The 19,731-nt window shown below is 38.5% G+C and overlaps 1 protein-coding gene across 3 annotated transcripts in view; it reads right to left on the bottom strand.

Annotated features, from left to right (window-relative positions):
* LOC115428600 (collagen alpha-1(XIV) chain-like) overlaps positions 1–19,731 on the bottom strand; it is a 282,214-nt gene that overhangs the window by 32,429 nt on the left and 230,054 nt on the right. The gene's annotated exons all lie outside the window — the stretch shown is intronic.

Here is a 19,731-nt window from a genome sequence, read left to right on the forward strand (position 1 = left end):
TGTCCCGCCCACAGACGCCCCAAACACCAATCATCAATAATGATCACAGTGGGGTCGTTAATGTCTTTTTTTTTTTTTTTTTTGTGTGTGTGTATTTCATCAACTTTAATTCATCAAATACTCAATATCTGTTATATCTGAACCCTTTAAATGCCATGTTTAGAATGGAAACAAAACCATATTTTTGATGCAAAAAATACAAAAAAAATGTTTTTTCCAATATTCTACATATAAATTATATCATTTATTTGCACATATCAGTTTTGTTATTTGTCATTATTTTGCTTAATTTTTATATACTTTTTTAATGATGTAAACAAACCATATTTTTGATGCAAAAAATACAACTTTTTTTTTTTTTTTTTTTTTCCCAATATTCTCCATATAAATTGTATTATTTATGTTTTTATTTGTTCCTCCTGTCATCTGTCAGTGATTAACACCAACACTGGTTCATATTATTATTATTATTATTATTTTTGGTTCAAATGTTAAATGTTAAATGAGTCGGTGTGTCGTTTGTGTGTAGTTCAGTGTGTGGGAACTTAACACTGTTTATTATGGGATGGTTTTAGTGGATGGATCACAATTTAAACAATCAGACACAAATGAACAACTGCTGAATTCAGACCAAAAACAAACAGTAAAATGATCTGAGCTTTAATAATAACAGGAAGTGGAAAGTGTGTTTAATACGTTCACCTGGACAATGTTTTTCATACTGCTTTTTTTTTTTTAAATTTTATTTCATCAAATACTCAACAGCTGTCATACTTTTTAACCCTTTAAATGTCATGTGTGTAATGTAAGCAAACCATATTTTCATTTAAAAAATATACAAAAAAAAGTTTAGTTGTTTTTTCCTAAAAAGTATACTACATATAATTCAGATACACTTAATCAAGAATAAATCACATCGCAATCATTTTATAAGAAGAGGCACAAATATTTTATTTTGACTTAATTATTTTGCTCAATCTTTGTTCAGTCTTGTTCATTTTTGTCATTATTTAGCTTGATTTTCATTTGGTTTCGTTCATTTTTTTCATTATTTTCCTTTATTTTTGTTTGGTTTTGTTCATTGTTTTGCTCGATTTTCATTCTGTTTTGTTAATTTCTTTCATTATTTTGCTTAATTTTTTTTGGTTTTCTCAATTTTTGTCATTATTTTGCTCAATTCTTTTCCGGTTTTGTTCATTTTTGTCATTATTTTGCTCAATTTTCATTCAGTTTTGTGAATTTCTTTCATTATTTTGCTTAATTTTTTTTCATTTTCTCAGTTTTTTTCATTATTTTGCTAAATCTTTGTTTGATTTTGTTCATTTTTTTCATTACTTTGCTAAATTTTTGTTCGGTTTTATTCTTTTTTTAATCAATATTAGTATTCTCAGTATTAGGTTGGTTTTGTTCTTTTTTTATTATTTTGCTAAAACTTTTTTTTTCAATGTTTTGCTCAATCTTTGTTTGGTTTTGTTAATTTTTTTCATTATTTTGCTTGATTTTCATTTGGTTTTGTGCCTTTTTGTCAATATTTTGCTTGATTTTGTTCATTTCTTTCATTATATTTTGCTCCCAAGGACTCCCATTAGAACAGGTTTAAATTTCTTTTGTTGTTTTTGCAATAAAAGTGTCAGAAAATGTATTTTTTTCCAATTCTTTTGCTCTGAACTTAACTTTAAGTATCTGTGAATTAATTATCATTATTAAATGTAATAATTGCTTAAAACAGTGTGTTATAGTAAAAAATAGAACAAAAGTGATTTGAATTTTTATCATATTGATTATGAAAAACAACTGTAAATGTTGATAATGAAACTTTCTGGGTTGATTTAAATATTCATTCTTCTCTTTTCCATGTGTTGATCCATTGCAGTTGGTCTAGATCAGGGTGTCAAACATGCGACCCGTGGGCCAAAATCAGTCCACCAAAAGGTCCAATATGGTCTGTGGGATGAATTTGTGAAGTGCAAAAATTACACGGAACATATTAAGAATCAAGGCTGTGGAACTCGTTTTAGTTCAGGTTCCACATACAGACCAATATGAGCGAAAGTAAAATAAAGCATAACCTATAAATAGTGACAACTCCATTTTTCAAGGTTCGAGGTTCAACTGAAGTAAAACTAGTCCAGTTTAACCTCGAAGAACTACCAAGAAGAACAACGACCTTGACAAATGAGAAATTGAATGAGGAATTGTTGTTATTTTAGTTCCAAACTCCAAATTTTTTGCAATATTATACCTGTTACCAAATGTTTGTGTAACAGCATGTATAAATAATAAGTCGAGGCAGAAAATTGTTAAAACCGCACTTATTTTTCTTACAAATTTCAGTTTTTCAGGTTATTCACATGGTTTTGTGAAAGGATACTTTGTAAATGTAAGTATTTTCATAATTTAATGTTTTTATTTCACTAAAACAAAGACAAAAAGTAATTATAGTTTATGATGCTATTACTTTACTGGTCCGGCCCACTGGAGATCCAGTTTAGCTGAATGTGGCTCCAGGAAGAAATACGTTTGACAGCCCTGGTCTAGATCAGTGTGTGTCCATGTTCTTCTGGTTCTGTTTGGTTCTTTTTACTCATTTGGATCCAGTTGATAGTCTGTGTTCACTTTGGGTCTATAGACAGAGCCGCTCATTTCACTGACAAAAACATCCATCAGCTGATTCAAATACACACACTGGATCTGTCTATGAACTGGACAGATCTGACTACAGACCGACGCCACCTACGTCATCAACACCAGAAGTAAACGGACACGCCGCCATGTTGGAAGGCAAGAGTGGAGGCAGCAGAGCAACAGACTGTGTGTTCAGCAGCTGATCAGATACTTTAAACAGGTTATTAGTGACAGTTCGTCCTCTAGAATCAGCTGCTTCTATGTCCAGAAAACAGAGTTTGTAAATGTCACCTGTCTGATCTGGGATATCTGCAGAGTTCTCACTCCTCTTTTGTGTGGAACAGTGGTGACTGTGGAAGGAACCCTAAACAGATTGTTCTCATATTCTAAATCTCCACAGGCTTACAGATAGAAGAAGTCAAAAATGAACATAGAACTTTGTGATTCCAAGGTGTGGAAGTGTTTCCTGGTCCACATGTTCTATGTCCACCAGAGGAGCTGGTGCCTTTACAGGTGTCACTGATGATCCACATCAGGAAGTTCTATGTCCACCACAGCTGGACTGAAAAAAGTTCTGAACAAACTAAGAACGTTTTAGTCACTGATTACACGGATTTTAGACTGAGGTCACAAATGACACAGTCAAAACCATCCTCTGCTAGTGTTTCCAATCCACATGTATTTAAGGTGGACAACTCAAATGAGCACATCTGTCCTTTTTCATTAAAGGTGGAATGGTGAATAAAGGTGTTGGGACACCTGGAGGACCTGAGGAAACTGTGTTCACTCAGTTTTCATGGCAGACAACCATTTTCATCCATACTTCAGTCCTCAAAGGAGGAGAATGAGTTGTGGAATGGAGGCAGATGATGTGGAACACCATGAACCACCTTTAAGACTGAGCTAAATGTTTGTAGGTGTAAATGTGTGTAGATGTTTAGCTTGGAGCTAAGAACTGTGGGACACAAACTTAAATGGTTTTAGAATGTCCTGATATGCTGAACTCCATTTCTGCAAAAAGTGGACGTAGAAGCAGCTGGTTCTAAATGGACGAGGTGATCGTTCATACATGGTCGACTATTTTCAAACTCTGAACCCTGGTAAAGGCGACACTACGCTGAGGAACGGGCTGTGGTTCACAGTTCAGGGCCTGGACGCAGAGGCCAGCTGTCCTGTCGAGACACAACACCTGCCTGTCATGTCTGCTCCCACACGGTGGCTGGATTTTGTCTTTTCTCTTTTGTCTGTCATTTCCTGTTTTATTTTGTTCAGTTTCCCTCATGTGTCATGTCTGCTGTCTTTTCTTCCCCTCCATGATTGTTCCACCTGTGTCTGATTGTCTTCCCTCCCTCTTGTGTATTTAAACCCTGTGTCTTCCCCTCTGTCTTTGCCAGTTTGTTTGCTCCTCGTGTACTTACTCACCAGTGTTTCTTGGATCCTGTCGGTCTGTCTGCCCGTTGTGACCCGTTTTGTCTCCTGACCACTGACTCTGCCTGTTCCTGTTCTGCCTGCTCGTCTGTTGTGACCTGGTTCGTTTATCCGGCTCTGATTCTGCCTAACCCCTGTGTACCTCAGCCTCCAACGTTTACCTGTGTGTTCGACCCTTCGCCTGGATTACTGACCGTGAGTTTAGCCTGCTCCTCATGTCCCGTTGCCTACTGTATTGCCTTCCCATGAATGACCTGGTCTGTTTTTTAACATCCCTCTGTTTTCTCCTAGTCGGGTTGCCGTTGGGATTTTTCCGGCTCGGCCACGCTGGCCGCCCGCTGACCCCGCTCACGGCCCAGACGTCTAGTCCCGAACTCAGCGTCTTCACAGATTTATGAATTATTGTGTGTAGTGCTTTAACCTTGGACTGTGTTCAAAAAACACACTCGACTTAACGTCAGTCTTCTGGTCTTGCATTTGGGTTCAGCCTCTGTACTAGACCTGTTACGCTGATGCCGGAGCCACGCCCCATACCAAGACTATTATCATTAACGAAAACTAACGAAATGAAGAAAACTAAACTTGAAAAAACACTTTCGTTAACTGAAATACATAAAAACTATAATTAAAAGAAAAAAACATAACTGACTGAAACTGTATTGTGTCTTTGGAAAACTAACTAAAACGTATAAAAATTATGGCTGAAAGTCCTGTCTGGGATTTATTTGAATACAACGGAGAAGAGAAAAGAGACGACCAAACTAAAATTAATACAAAAACTAAACTAAAATGAAGCATTTATTAAAAAAATTGAAAACTAATAAAAACTAGCAAACCTGCTCTAAAAACGAACTAAAATGAACTGAATTGGAGAAAAAAAAATCCAAAACTATTAGAACCTTGCCACAAACCCAGCCCTGTTTGAGGCTCGAGGCTAGACACACACTTCAGGCTCTGTGTTCGGCCCCAGACGGCCCTCCAGCCCAAACCGCGACCCCACAACCACAATATGCACCAAACCGTGGATAACCTGTACCGCTGCATCCCTGCTGTTCACCACTTCTAGTACCGTACTTTTCAGACTATAAGCCGCTACTTTTTTCTCACTCTTTGAACCCTGCGGCTTATCCAACGATGCGGCTCCAGTACAGATTTTTCCAGGCTAACGTCCTCCAGGGGGCGCTCTAACAGGAAGTGCAAAAGCCAGACAGACAGGTGGAAGAGGTGATGAAGAGGAGGAGTTTGAAGCTGAACTCTGAACAATCATTTTATACAAACCTTCATCATGGAAAACACACAAAGAAATGCATATGATGGAGCTTTGACCAATAAATGTGTCTGTAAAGAAGGAAACAGCTGCAGCACGGAAGAGACGATGACAGACAACGAAGAGAGGCGTAGAAGGAGTGTGACGGAGCCTTTGAGGATGTTCAGCTGAAGAACACTGAAGAAGACGACTGCAGTGTTATGACCCGTGGTCAGGGCTGTCAAACTCATTTCAGTTCAGGGGCCACATTCTGCCCAGTTCAATCTCAAGTGGGCCAAACCATTAAAATAATAGGATAAAAACCTATAAATAATGACAACTCCAAATTTTTCAGTGCAAAAAATAACTTAAATAACTTAAATACTGAGAATTTTGACATTTTACAAACTATCCAAAACAAAAAAGATGTGAATAATCTAAAAAAAAAAAAACTGAAATCTCTGAAGAAAAATAAACACAATTTTATCAACATGCCTCAACTTTTGATTTCTACATGTGCATTACAGATCAGATCTACCAAAGCACGGAACATTTGTTAAAATTGCACTTATTTTTCTTTAGATATTTCAGGTTGTTCATATTTGTTCTGTTTATTGACATTTTATTCTTAGAGGATATCAGAATTTAATGTTCTTTGCAATAAATCAAAGAGAAAAAATTGGTGTTGCCATTATTTATAGGAATAAAGTCTTTTTTTTTTCACATTAAAGAAGAAAATTTGGATTAATTATTTAGAGGTTATTATGCTATTATTGTTGAGTTTGATACCCTTGACTGTTCATATTTTCAGGGTAATTTTTGCACTTTGTAAATTCATCCTGGGGGCAGATTGGACCCGTTGGCGGGCCGGTTTTGGGCCCTGGTACGCATGTTTGACACCTGTGCCCTAGGTCATAATTTGTGCTTGTACATGTGTCTGTCTTCTGTGATGTTCTGCCCCAGCCCTGTAGGGGCGCTGTGCCCTTTCTGTGTCTGTTCTGTTTTATGTAGGTGAAGCTGTGGACTGGTGGAGCCAGATGAGCCGGCCCCTTTAAAAATGGCCCTGGATCCAGCCCTTCTGTCTCTCCTCGTCTGCTGCCAGCTCCAAACCGAGTTTCCTGTCGGTGTGATCGTCAGTCGTCGTGTGTTCGAGTGTTTCTGACAAACTTTGTACACAGTTGTAAATAGAGATGTAACAATTACCGGTATAACGATAAACCACGGTAAAACTGCTGACGGTTAGTTTTACCATTTAAATTCTAATTACCATGATAACTGTGTTTAATTACCACACTTTTCCAGAGAAAACGCCTATGTAAAGATCTGCTTTAATGTCAAATATTTGAGTAGAGTTATAATTTATTACAATTTTAATTGTCTATACCTAATATTTGGAACCAATATTCACTTTTAAAGTCTTTGAAAAGGTTCGTTAAGCATCTGTGTGTTATTTATGCAATAAATTATATACATTTTTTAAATCGGATTTGATATTTTTTGTGTTTTTTGTCCTTTTGTGTTGATATAGGAAGTGAAAAAATAATAGACAGATGATCTAGATGAAGTTGTGCTGAAAAAACAGATCCAAACATGGGGATAGTAAACATTTGTTTCTATAGTATATAAAGGCCAAATCAAAAGGACTGAAAAACAGACAAAATAGGCTCAGACCACTAAGGGTTAATATTGGAATGTTTCTGACACAGAACGGACATTGGGACTATTATTTTATTTATTTATTTTAATACAACTTGGTTAAATTATTTCAGTGTGTGCATTAGTACTTTTTGAACATTTTGAGCACAATTTCAACAATACTGTGATAATAATGATAACTGTGATAATCTCGGTCACAATAACGGTGATATGAAATTTTCATATGGTTCCATCCCTAGTTGTGAATAGAATCTTTTTGTAAATTTGATCCTTTTTTCTGGTAGGGGAGGTCGACTCTTCTGCTTTTCCACAGGGAGTTTAGGTTAGTTTCATGTATTTTATTTCTTGCATTTATTTTTGGTTAGGATATTTAGTTTGAACATTGAAGAAGACTTTTTGTTCGTTGCTGTAGCCGTGCCCTCCCCTAACCCTCCTTTAGTTGTTTAAAAATAAATCTTGTGAACTGTAGTTTTTGTGTGTTTGGGAGCTGGGAGGGGACAAAAGTGAGCGTATTATGTACGTCCTGGTAAACCCCTAGACTGGGACGTAACAGCAGTGGGTTCAATGAGCAGGAGGAAGATGAAGATACAGATCAATGACTTTTCTGAGTTTTTGAACCGGCCGTCTTACTGCCGTTTTACAGGCACCGTTTGGAAAAAACAGTTAAGGTATGTTAGGTAAGTCTGACTAAATCTAAAACCACAGATCCTATCAGAGTTCTGCCACCTCCACATCACATGTCACACAAACACCATGTGATCTGGTTTCTTCTGCCACGTCTTCAATGTTCTGATAAAAGTCTGAAGTAAAAAGAGGGTGAGGCTGGTTTAACGCTGCAGACGTCCACAGATACCGGACCGACGGTGAGTATTCAACTCCACATCATCATTCTATTATCAGTCAAACACAGTATGTCGACTCACTGATGCTGTTTTCATGTTCCTGTAACGTTTCAGAAACTGTTTTACCAGAACTTATGATGTTTTACCAAACACTAAAACTGAACGTATTTTATAGCAGCACGACACTGTTTGAAAATGGTGAATGTGTCGTCAAATTTTCCATCGTCCTTCTTAAAAAATGCGAAGTATCTCGTGCGTCTCCTCTTCAGTCGTCGTCTCCTTCCCTTCACTGTTTATTAACAAACTGACTTCAGATACTGATGGTGCGTTCAAGGCACCTGGGAAACACGGGCGCAGAGGAGATCGACTGTGTAATAATCGATGTGACCGTGGGTTTTACCGACGCAGACGAGCTAATAAAGATACTTTTACTGTTGTTTTTGTCAGTTTAAAGTACGTCTGCGGGTCAAACTCTCACTGCACTTTATATTAGTTTGAGTCACCTTCACAGCTCTTTCATTTTCTTTTTTTTTAGTTTTTATTTGTTTGCTTGTCTGTTTGGTTTGATGATGCCTATGTCATCATTATGTGTATTCTGAAATTTTTAATTTAGAGCAAACGAGTGCTGTATTAATGTGTGTTTTATGTCTCGTTTCTGTCACCTGCCTCTGACCGCAGAAGAAAATGAATTATTTTTACTAATTCGGGCACATTTACATGGGTGTAGTGTTCATAAATATGCATGGTCCCTATTAAATAAACCACTAAATACAAATAAATACAAACTCTGGGCTTTTTACTCTTTTTTTAGGCCAAATAATACAGGACTATTTTTGTCTAGTTTCAGTCGATGAAAACTGATGACTTTTTAGTTTTGTTTTAGTCGATGAAAACAGTATTTTAGTCTTTTTAGTCGTGCAGTTCTATGTAATCTGGTCAGTATAGTCTGGACTAAACCAACATTTTCTTAGACTTAAACCCATTTTAGTTTAAACAGGGTAAACGGGGGGGGGGGGGGGGGGGGGGGGGGCTGTACGCTGGAGCCCATATTTCTGTCTGAACCCGAATCAGGACTTTGTGCACTTACAGGTCTGCAGATCGAAAACCAAAAGTTTTACAATTTACATGTGAATTCGTCTTTGAAAGAAAAGAGTTTTTCCAACTATTTGATGTTTCAATTATTGCTGAACTCCAAGAAATGTGAGAGTTATAAAGAGTTGTTTGTAGACTTTCCAAAAAACTCCAATCAGTCTCCCCACTCTGAGAGCTAGTGCGTAGAGCAGGGCTGTCAAACATGAGTCCCAGGGCCCAATGTGTCCCCCCAAAGGTTCCAATCCGACCCCTGGGATGAATTTACAAAGTGTAAAAATTCCACAGTCTAAGCTGTGGAACTCATTTTAGTTCAGGTTCCACATACAGACCAATCTGACCTACAGTCAAATAATAGCAAAAAAAATACCAAAAATGTAATGACTCCATTTTTTTTTTTTTTTTTTTGATGTGAAAAAAAAAAAATATTACGCCTGTAAATAATGACAACTTCAATTTTTTTCTTTGTTTTAGTGAAAAAAATAACATTAAATTCTGAAAATATTTCCATTTCCAAACTCTCCTGTAACTATAAAATGTGACTAACCTGAACAAATATGAACCTGAAATGTCTGTATTAAATTCAGTCCAGTTTGAACTCTTTTCTTCCTGTTCCTCAGTGTTTAGTGTCTTTGGAGATCTGATCCAGAATGCACATGGACTAATGAGAAGTGGAGGAAGAAGATTGTCAAAATTACACTGATTTTTATGAAGAAATTTCAGTTTTTTCAGGTTATTCACATTGTTTTAATTTGGATAGTTTATAAAAATGAGTATTTTCATAATTTAATGGGGTTTTTGCACTAAAACAAAGACAAAAATTGTCAGTTGTCATTATTTATCGGTTATTCTGTTCTTATTTGACTGGTCCGACCCACTGCAGATCAAATCAGGCTGAATGTGGAACCTGAAAGAACAGGAGTTTGAGGACCCTGGTGTAGAGGGTTTCAGCCAATCAGCTGTCAGCATTCTGTTCTGTTCCTGTGTGTGTATGTGGTTTGGTCGATGGCGGTGTGTGTGTGAAAATCGTACGTGACATCGGTACCAAACTTCACACACACATTCTTTGTGCCGAGTCGCACATTTTTCGTAGAAGCGTCATAATTGTAGGTTCAACGGTGTGGGATTGGTAGAAATTCAAAAACGGTCCTGTTCATTTCAGAAGCACAAATTCAGCCACTTTTTCACAATTTTAAGGAAATCTGCACACCTGACTGTTCACAGAAGTCAAAGCCCATCTGTCTGAACCAGGCTCAGGCACATTTCTATAATAACATGTTTGGGTCTCATTTCCAAAGTCATTTCTGCTTCGTACTTCAGCGTCAGAGGGAGGAGCTTCGCTGTTTGACTGAACACTAGTAGAAAAGTGCTCAGGTTTGTGTTGGTACGCCTCAACATGTCCACTGATCCTGAGGCCGGACCACAACCCCATCCAGATGTGAGACGGAGCCCAGAAATCCAAGAGGAAAGTGAAGATCCAGGTGAAGTGTGTGAGAGAGCACAACTGAAGGGTACGTACCCGTCAGCTGCACAACAAACTGCACAGTCACTGAACGCTGTCATATTCTGAAGAGGCTGGAGGAGCCCCAATATACAGACACATACAAAGACTGAAAGGCTTGGTTTAAATCAGTCTGTTTCCATGTGAAGGAGGGCGTGTTGTGATTGGTCGTCCAGTCGTCAGGAGAAGCCGGTGCTGCAGCGTTCCTGCACTGATTCAACATCTGCTGATTGTTCTGTTGGTTCTGATTCTGGGTGGACTCTACGCACGATGTAAACCTCTGCTCTGACTCACAAACGCAACATGGCACATATTAAACACCACTGTAAATGACAGAAATACCACCGTAAATGAACTAAACACCAACGTAAATTATCGAAACGCCACCCTAAATGATCTAAACACCACCTTAAATGACCTAAACACCACCGTAAATGACCTAAACACCACCCTAAATGATCTAAACACCACCATAAATGACCTAAACACCACCTTAAATGATCTAAACACCACCATAAATGACCTAAACACCACCTTAAATGATCTAAACACCACCGTAAATGACCTAAACACCACCGTAAATGACCTAAACACCACCGTAAATGATCTAAACACCACCTTAAATGATCTAAACACCACCTTAAATGACCTAAACACCACCGTAAATGACCTAAACACCACCATAAATGACCTAAACACCACCTTAAATGATCTAAACACCACCGTAAATGACCTAAACACCACCGTAAATGACCTAAACACCACCATAAATGACCTAAACACCACCTTAAATGATCTAAACACCACCTTAAATGACCTAAACACCACCCTAAATGATCTAAACACCACCATAAATGACCTAAACACCACCCTAAATGATCTAAACACCACCTTAAATGATCTAAACACCAACTTAAATGACCTAAACACCACCGTAAATGACCTAAACACCACCCTAAATGATCTAAACACCACCATAAATGACCTAAACACCACCTTAAATGAACTGAACACCACTGTAAATGAACTAAACACCACCTTAAATGAACTGAACACCACTGTAAATGAACTAAACACCACCTTAAATGAACTGAACACCACCGTAAATGAACTAAACACTACCTTAAATGAACTGAACACCACTGTAAATGAACTAAACACCACCTTAAATGAACTGAACACCACCGTAAATGAACTAAACACTACCTTAAATGAACTGAACACCACTGTAAATGACCTAAACACCACCCTAAATTAACTGAACACCACCGTAAATGAACTAAACAAAACTGAGATTGCTGAGGTTTGATGATATTTTCTATACATGTTGACTTCTCTCCGTTTTTCTATGGTTTCCAGATATTTTTGCCACTGTGGAAAGACAAAACCTGCTGTTAGAAACACAGCAGCTCCAGAACACCATAAATGACCTTAACAACACTGTAAATGACCTGAAAAACACCGTAAATGACCTGAACAACACCGTTATTGAGCTAAATATGAAGAATAATCAACTCAACATCACTGTTAAGGAGAGGGACGCAACTATTAACAGTCTGTTCAGGACACTGGAAAGAGGAGATAAATGGGGCACGGGGTAAGAAAAACGTAGACAAACTGAACCTGAAAGTATCATCACAACGGTTTTCAGTGAAACTATCGAATTCAGCTGAGAAGATGTTACTGTTGTTTTTGTGTTAAATCAGGGTCGTCTGGTTCATCTTATGTCATTTTGAACATATTCTGTATATATTAGGCCTGTAACGGTACACGTACTGAACCGAACCGTTTGGGTACACACCTGTGCGGTTCGGTACACAGCTGAACCCAAACGGTACAGTATGATGAGATAAAGAAAAAGGATCAAAAGACACTGTTTGATGTGGAACTTTAAATCCGCGCAAGTTCCACACGAACATATTGAAGGATGCACACACTGACCCAAAATACGAAATAACAGCTGATATAAGGTAAAAAAAAAACAAAAAAAAAAACAACAAATATGATGTGAACCAGGAAGGAAGAGACTGCAGACCCTCCACCATCAGTCCAGTCCAGTTTGGATCAGTTCAGGTTCAGGTGAAAGACAACAACGAGGAAAGAGACGTTAATAAGACAGACGTTGTTTGCCTCCTATGAACTACGGTAGTTCTAACACACTTACACCAGCTCTGTCTGTCTGTCCGTCTGTCTGTCTCTCTCTCTCTCTCTCACACACACGCTGTATAACAAAGGAATAGATCCTGGAGTTGGATGTTGAAAGTATACAACGTTTCACTTTCGTTTCACGCCAGCGTTAGTTACACTAGTTATGGACCCACCCACCCCCCTGGCTCCGACCAAAAAAACCAAACCAAACAAAACAAAACAAAAAAATCCCTCCGACAAATTGCACCCTGCACGCGCATGTACACAAAGTGTCCTAAACAGTTTGTTCTCTGTCCTAAAATAAATAATTTGGTTAATTTTTTGTTGTCAAAGTTGCTCTTCAGTTTGTTTAAACAGAATACCAGTTTGTCCTCTTGTTAATGTTTCACTTCATGTGGAACTTTTTTTGTTATTTTTCTGCAGAATGTGAACTGATAGAACTGTGATTAGATTTTTGTTGTTTGTTCAAAACTACCTGTCAGGGAAAAGTGCAATACTAATGTTTCAAATACATTTAGTAATATTAATAATTTATTTTACTTTCTATTTGATTTATAGCAGCAGAATTATATTCCTGTTTTTCTATATTCTATTGTGTCCAAAAATTGGGGGAAAATTTTTCAAAACTTCATAAATGTATTAAAGACATTTTGAGGGGTTTTCTTCCTTTCCATAGTGAACCGACAACAACCGAACCGTGGCTTTCAAAACAGAAAACGTACTGAACTGAAAATTTTGTGTACCATTACAGGCCTAGTAGATAGATAGATAGATAGATAGATAGATAGATAGATAGATAGATAGATAGATAGAGTTATCAGTGTCACCACAGGAAGTTAAAGTTCAAATGATGCTGCTCATGAAGGACCATATGAACAAGATGAACAGATGATGATGATGACGATGATGCTGTTCATGTTTTTGTAGACTATGTCCCATGGGATAATGAGATGGACAGATGCAGCCATTTGGAAAAACAGCGACCGGAAGAATTTGAAGAAAAAAGTTCAATACTTTGTCTTTTTCTTGTGTATTTTTGTGTATTTTTACTTGTACTCATACAACTGTTGGGGCTGTTTAACATTTTCTCTGTATTTTTGTTTTTAACAGTGCTTTTTTTTCTGATTTGTCTGTGTTCATGATTTCTTTGTGAGATTCTGTTTTGTTTTGTTTTTGGCCTGATACATGTCCATCCCCGTAAATAAAACAATTCAACTTAATTACAGTTCTCCTTCTTCAACAGAACGTTCTTTTTTGGTCTTTGTCCTCAGTCATTGTAGAGCAGTAGGAGGTTTAGAAAAATAACAAAGATTATGTGAAGAATTAACAAATGAGGAGAATCATAAAAGAGAAAACAGCAGAAAATGACCTAAACACCACCGAAAATGAACTAAACACCACCGTAAATGAACTAAACACCACCGTAAATGAACTAAACACCACCGTAAATGAACTAAACACCACCGTAAATGACCTAAACACCACCGTAAATAAACTAAACACCACCGTAAATAAACTAAACACCACCATAAATAAACTAAACACCACCATAAATGAACTAAACACCACAGAAAATTAACTAAACAAAATTGAGATTGCTGAGGTTTGATGATATTTTCCATATACGTTGATTTCTTTCTGTTTTTCTTTGGTTTCCAGACATTTTTGTCACTGTGGAAAGACAAAACCTGCTGCTGGAAAAACAGCAGCTCCAGATCACCAGAAATGAACTGAGCAACACCATAAATGACCTGAACACCACCGTTATTGAGCTAAAAATGAAGAATAATCAACTCAACATCACTGTTAAGAAGAGGGACGCAACTATTGAGAGTCTGTGGAAGAAATGGGACAGACTTTGTCATATGTAAGAAAAATGTAGACAAAGCAAACATAAAAGTATCATCAAAACAGTTCTGAGTGAAAATTTCCATTTAAACCCAGAACAAGATGTTACTGTTGTTGTTTTTGTGTTAAACCAGGGCCGTCTGGTTCGTCTTATGTCATTTTGAACATATTCTGTCTAGATAGGTAGAAAGACAGACAGACAGACAGACAGACAGACAGACAGATAGATAGATAGAGTTATCAGTGTCACCACAGGAAGTTAAAGTTCAAATGACGCTGCTCATGAAGGACCATATGAACAAGATGAACAGATGATGATGATGTTAATGCTGTTCATGTTTTAGGAGCTGGCATCCCATGAAATAATGAGATGGACAGATGCAGCCGTTTGGAAAAACAGCGACTGGAAAAATCTGAAGAACAAAGTTGAATGCTTTGTCTTTTTCTTGTGTATTTTTGTGTATTTTTACTTGTACTCATACGACTGTTGGGGCTGTTTTACATTTTCTCTGTATTTTTGTTTTTGACCAAGAGTGTTATTTTTTTTTATTTTTTATTTTTATTTATCTGTGTTCATGATTTCTTTGTGAGATTCTGTTTTTTTGGCCTGACACATGTCCATCCTCGTAAATAAAACAATTCAACTTAATTACAGTTCTTCTTCTTCAACAGAAGATTCTTTTTTGCTCTTTGTCCTCAGTCATTGTAGAGCAGACAGAGGTTTAGAAAAATAAAGATTATGTGAAGAATTAACAAATGAAGAGAATCATAAAAGAGAAAACAGCAGAAAATGAACTAAACACAACCATAAATGACCTAAACACCACCGTAAATGACCGTAAATGACCTAAACACCACCGTAAATGAACTAAACACAGCCTTAAATGAACTAAACAAAACTGAGGTTGCTGAGGTTTGACGATATTTTCTATACATGTTTTTTCTCTGGTTTTCTTTGGTTTCCAGATATTTTTGCCACTGTGGAAAGACAAAACCTGCTGCTGGAAACACAACAGCTCCAGATCACCATAAATGATCTAAATAACACCGTTATTGAGTTAAACAGGAAGAATAATCAAGTTGGCATCACTGTTAAGGAGAGGGACGCAACTGTTAGGAGTCGGTTTTGGAGACCACCAAAACATGAAAACATGTTTAGGTAGGAAAAATGTAAACAAACCAAAAATAAAAGTATCATCAAAACAGTTTTGAGTGAAAATTTCCATTTAAACCCAGAACAAGATGTTACTGTTGTTGTTTTTGTGATAAATCCGGGTCGTCTGGTTCGTCTTATGTCATTTTGAACATATTCTACATAGATAGATAGATAGATAGAGGTCCATGAAGGACCATATGAACAAGATGAACAAATGATGAAGATGTTGTTAATGCTGTTCATGTTTTTGTAGAGAGCGTCCCATGAAATAATGAGATGGACAGAGATGAAGCCGTTTGGAAAAACAGCGACTGGAAGAATCTGCAGAAAAAAGTTCAATGCTTTGTCTTTTTCTTGTGTATTTTTGTTTCTCTGTATTTTTTTAACCCACGGTGTTTTTTTTCTGATTTGTCTGTGTTCATGATTTCTTTGTGATAAAATAAAACTTCTTCACGGTTCTTCTTCTTCAACAGAACGTTCTTTTTTGCTCTTTGTCCTCAGTCATTGTAGAGCAGACAGAGGTTTAGAAAAACAACAAAAATTATGTGAAGAATTAACAAATGAAGAGAATCATAAAAGAGAAAACAGCAGAAACTGAACTAAACACCTTCATAAATGACTTAAACACCACCGTAAATGACATAAATACCACAGTAAATGACATCCTCAAATGTCTTTTCTCTTGTTTTTTTGTTTTTTTCATCCTGTCTTTTTAATCTGATTCTTCGTTGTTGATATTACTTTGTGAATTCCTGCTTTAAGACTTCATTTCTTTCTTTCTAGTGACGGAGTTGACACATTTGACCCAAACTGAACCTGCTGCAGTGTGACTCTGTTAAACTAGAACTCCATTAAACTCCGTTCACTGAGCGTCTTGTCGTCTGACTTCATTTGCACTCGTCAACAGAGCGTGAAAGCTTTGTTATCGGTGACACCACAGGAAATCAACTTGCAACTGCGCTGCTTGTGGACGACCACATAAACACAATGAACCGATGACAAATTCAGAGTACAACTCATATCTGTTATTGTAGCGTAGTCATGAAACAATATTTAATCACAGAACATCTACATACATGAAAACTGGACATTAGATAATATTAACCCTTTAAGGACCGCCAGTAGAACAGGCCTCAGTTTATTGAGGTTGTTTTTGGAATAAAAGGGTCAGAAAATGTCTTTTTAGACAATTCTTTTGCACCTTTTTTCAATGTTTTTTAATATCTGACCATTTATTATTATTATTATTATTATTATTATATGTAATACATGCTTTAAAAAAAGGATTTAATTTTTGAAAATATTATTATGTACGACGGCGTATTAGGGCCAAATAAGAAAATAAAAACACTTGTCACTACAAGAATAAAGTCATAAAATATTGAGATAAAACCTGTAATTTTATGACAATAAAGTCGAATACAAAAAGAGTCAGAATTTTATGAAAATGATGTCGTAATATTATGAGAATACTGTTGTCATATTTCAACAATAAAGCCATAATTTAAGAGAATAACTTTGTGATGTAACCGCTGCTAGCCCTGCAGCTGACCTCCTCATCAGTTCCTTCTGCCGAGACCAAAGGGTTTAGTTTAGTTTAGTTTAGTTTATTAGTTTGATCCTCATTAGCTGCTGCATACCGACAGACGGACGGACGGACGGACGGACGGACAGACAGACAGATAGAGAGATAGATAGATAGAGTTATCAGTGTCACCACAGGAAGTAAAAGTTCAAATGACGCTGTCCATGAATAACCATATGAAGAAGATGAACAGATGATGATGTTAATGCTCTTCATGTTTTTGTAGATGTCATATGTGGAAATAATGAGATTGTCATACCCGCAGCCAGACGTTAGTCTGGTTTTGTCTGTCTTTTATGTTTTGTTTGTCATTTCCTGTTTTATTTTGTTAAGTTTCCCCTCATGTGTCTTGTCTGTCGTCTTTACTTCCTGTTCCCTGTTCTCCCTGACCTCTTACCTGATTACCTGTCTCCGCCCTGATTTGCTCCACCTGTGTCTAGTTGTCTTCCCTCCCTTTTGTGTATTTAAACCCTGTCTCTTCCCCCTGTCAGACGCCAGTTTGTAACTCTCGTAGTTCTAACCAGCGTTTTGACCTCGTCTGTTCAATTTGTCTGCCTGTTGTGACCCTTTTTGGATTCCTCGGTTTTTTGCCTTCTGCCTGCTCCCTGTCAGTTTTGTCCGCCTCATCTGATTTCCTGGTTTCGATCTTCTCGCCCTGACTCTTTGGTACGTGAGTATTTGTCTAGCCCTTATGTCCTGTTGCCTGAGTGATAGCCTGCCTGTGCATGACCTGTTTCCGTCCCTGACCTCCTTTGCTTTTCCCCAGTCGGGAAAAATACCCCAAACGCCGCTCGGGGAGACGGGCTGCTGCCCTCGAACCGGAGGACGAATCAGAGGACGATATCTCCAACCATTATCCTCAAGATTCTGTCACTATTATTACTCTTACACCTCTGTGTAAATAATAAATCCTTTGAACCTTATTTTTGTGTCCGAGTTCCTGCATTTGGATTCAGTGTTTGTACTAACGGCATTACAGTACAAACTGGCCACAAAATGAATCCAGCAGAACTCACACAGGTCAAGGAGGCTATCCAGTCCCAGGGGCACAGGCTGGGTGGACATGATCAGGTTCTCCACACCCTCCTCGACAAAATGAACCAGCTCACTACTCAGGTCGCCCTACTCACCAGTACCCAAGCTGCGGCTGCAGCTGCGTCAGGCGAGAATCGGGCCACTATCCCGCCAGTTCGAGACTCGGTTGAGCCGAACATTCCGGCGCCATCCAAATATTCTGGTAATCCTGACACTTGTCGTGATTTTTTCACCCAGCTCCAGTTAATTTTTGATTCCCAGCCCGTTCGATTTGCTAAACACTCTGTTAAGATTGCATATGTGGCCAGCCTGTTGGAGGGCCCCCCTTTAAGCTATTTCAATGCACTTTTTGAGCAAGATTCCCCTGCTGTTCAGTCTTTTTCGGCCCTTGTATCAGAACTTAAGAGAGTATATGACCATCCGGTCCGGAGCCAATTTGCTGGTCATCAGCTCATGAGGCTAAGACAGGGAGATAAGACTATCAGGCAGTATGTGAGCGCTTTTCGTTCCCTAGCAGTTGAATCAGGGTGGAACAACCAGGCCCTGATCACTGCCTTTTTGACCGGCCTTAATCGCTCTGTTGGCCGGGAGATGGCGCTTCGCCAACAGCTTCACTCCCTAGACGACGTCATCACCAAGGCTATCCGGGTCGCTGATCAAGAATCAGTGTGGCAGTCAGAGGAACCTGAGGTCCGCTCTCCGACTAGTAAGGGACCTGGTCGTGAGATGGTTCGTCTCCCGGTTGCTGAGACCGGCAGTAATAAGGAGGAGCCCATGCAACTGGGACGGGCTCACATCTCAGCTGAAGAACGCCGACGACGTATGATAGAAGGTCTTTGTCTATACTGCGGGCAAGGAGGGCACAGAGTCAGCAACTGTACTCTAAGACCAGATGCTAAGACAGGTGAGGGGTCGCTATTGAGCCGAACGGTGTGTTTATCCACTGTCACTCGTCCGTTTCCTGTGGTTCTTCTGTGCTCTGATTCTCTGTCTCTCCAGCACCCCGTCCTGATCGATTCCGGTTCCGACGCTAATCTTATGGACCAGAACCTGGTACAAAAATTGGGACTCAGCTCTACTCCGATCCAGCGTCCGCTAGAAGCTCGAGCCCTGGATGATCACGTGATCTGCCGGATAACCCATTGTACCGAGCCGGTCGCTGTGCAGTTCATGGACGGACACACTGAGACCATCAGTTTTCATATTTATAACTCTGATTCTCAGCCACTAATTCTGGGTTATCCTTGGTAGCAGAAACACGAACCCTTTACTGATTGGGGCACGGGGGAGGTTTATTCTTGGGGTAAAGACTGTGGATCTCGTTGCAAGTTTGTTAAGTTACCTGTTTGTCCTCCCAAGATGCCTCAGATCTCCGTGGCCCCGGTTAGTGTTCCTCAGGAGGAGGATAAGGACTTCCCTGCACTGGAAAAAGTTCCCCTATGTTATCATGACCTAAAGGAGGTATTCAGTAAGTCTAAGGCTACGGCCCTACCTCCTCATCGTTCGTATGATTGTTCCATTGATTTACGACCTGGTACTTCTCCTCCTAAGGGGAGGTTATATTCTCTGTCT

Source organism: Sphaeramia orbicularis, chromosome 11 (assembly GCF_902148855.1).
Source record: "Sphaeramia orbicularis chromosome 11, fSphaOr1.1, whole genome shotgun sequence".
Classification (NCBI taxonomy): Eukaryota; Metazoa; Chordata; class Actinopteri; order Kurtiformes; family Apogonidae; genus Sphaeramia; species Sphaeramia orbicularis.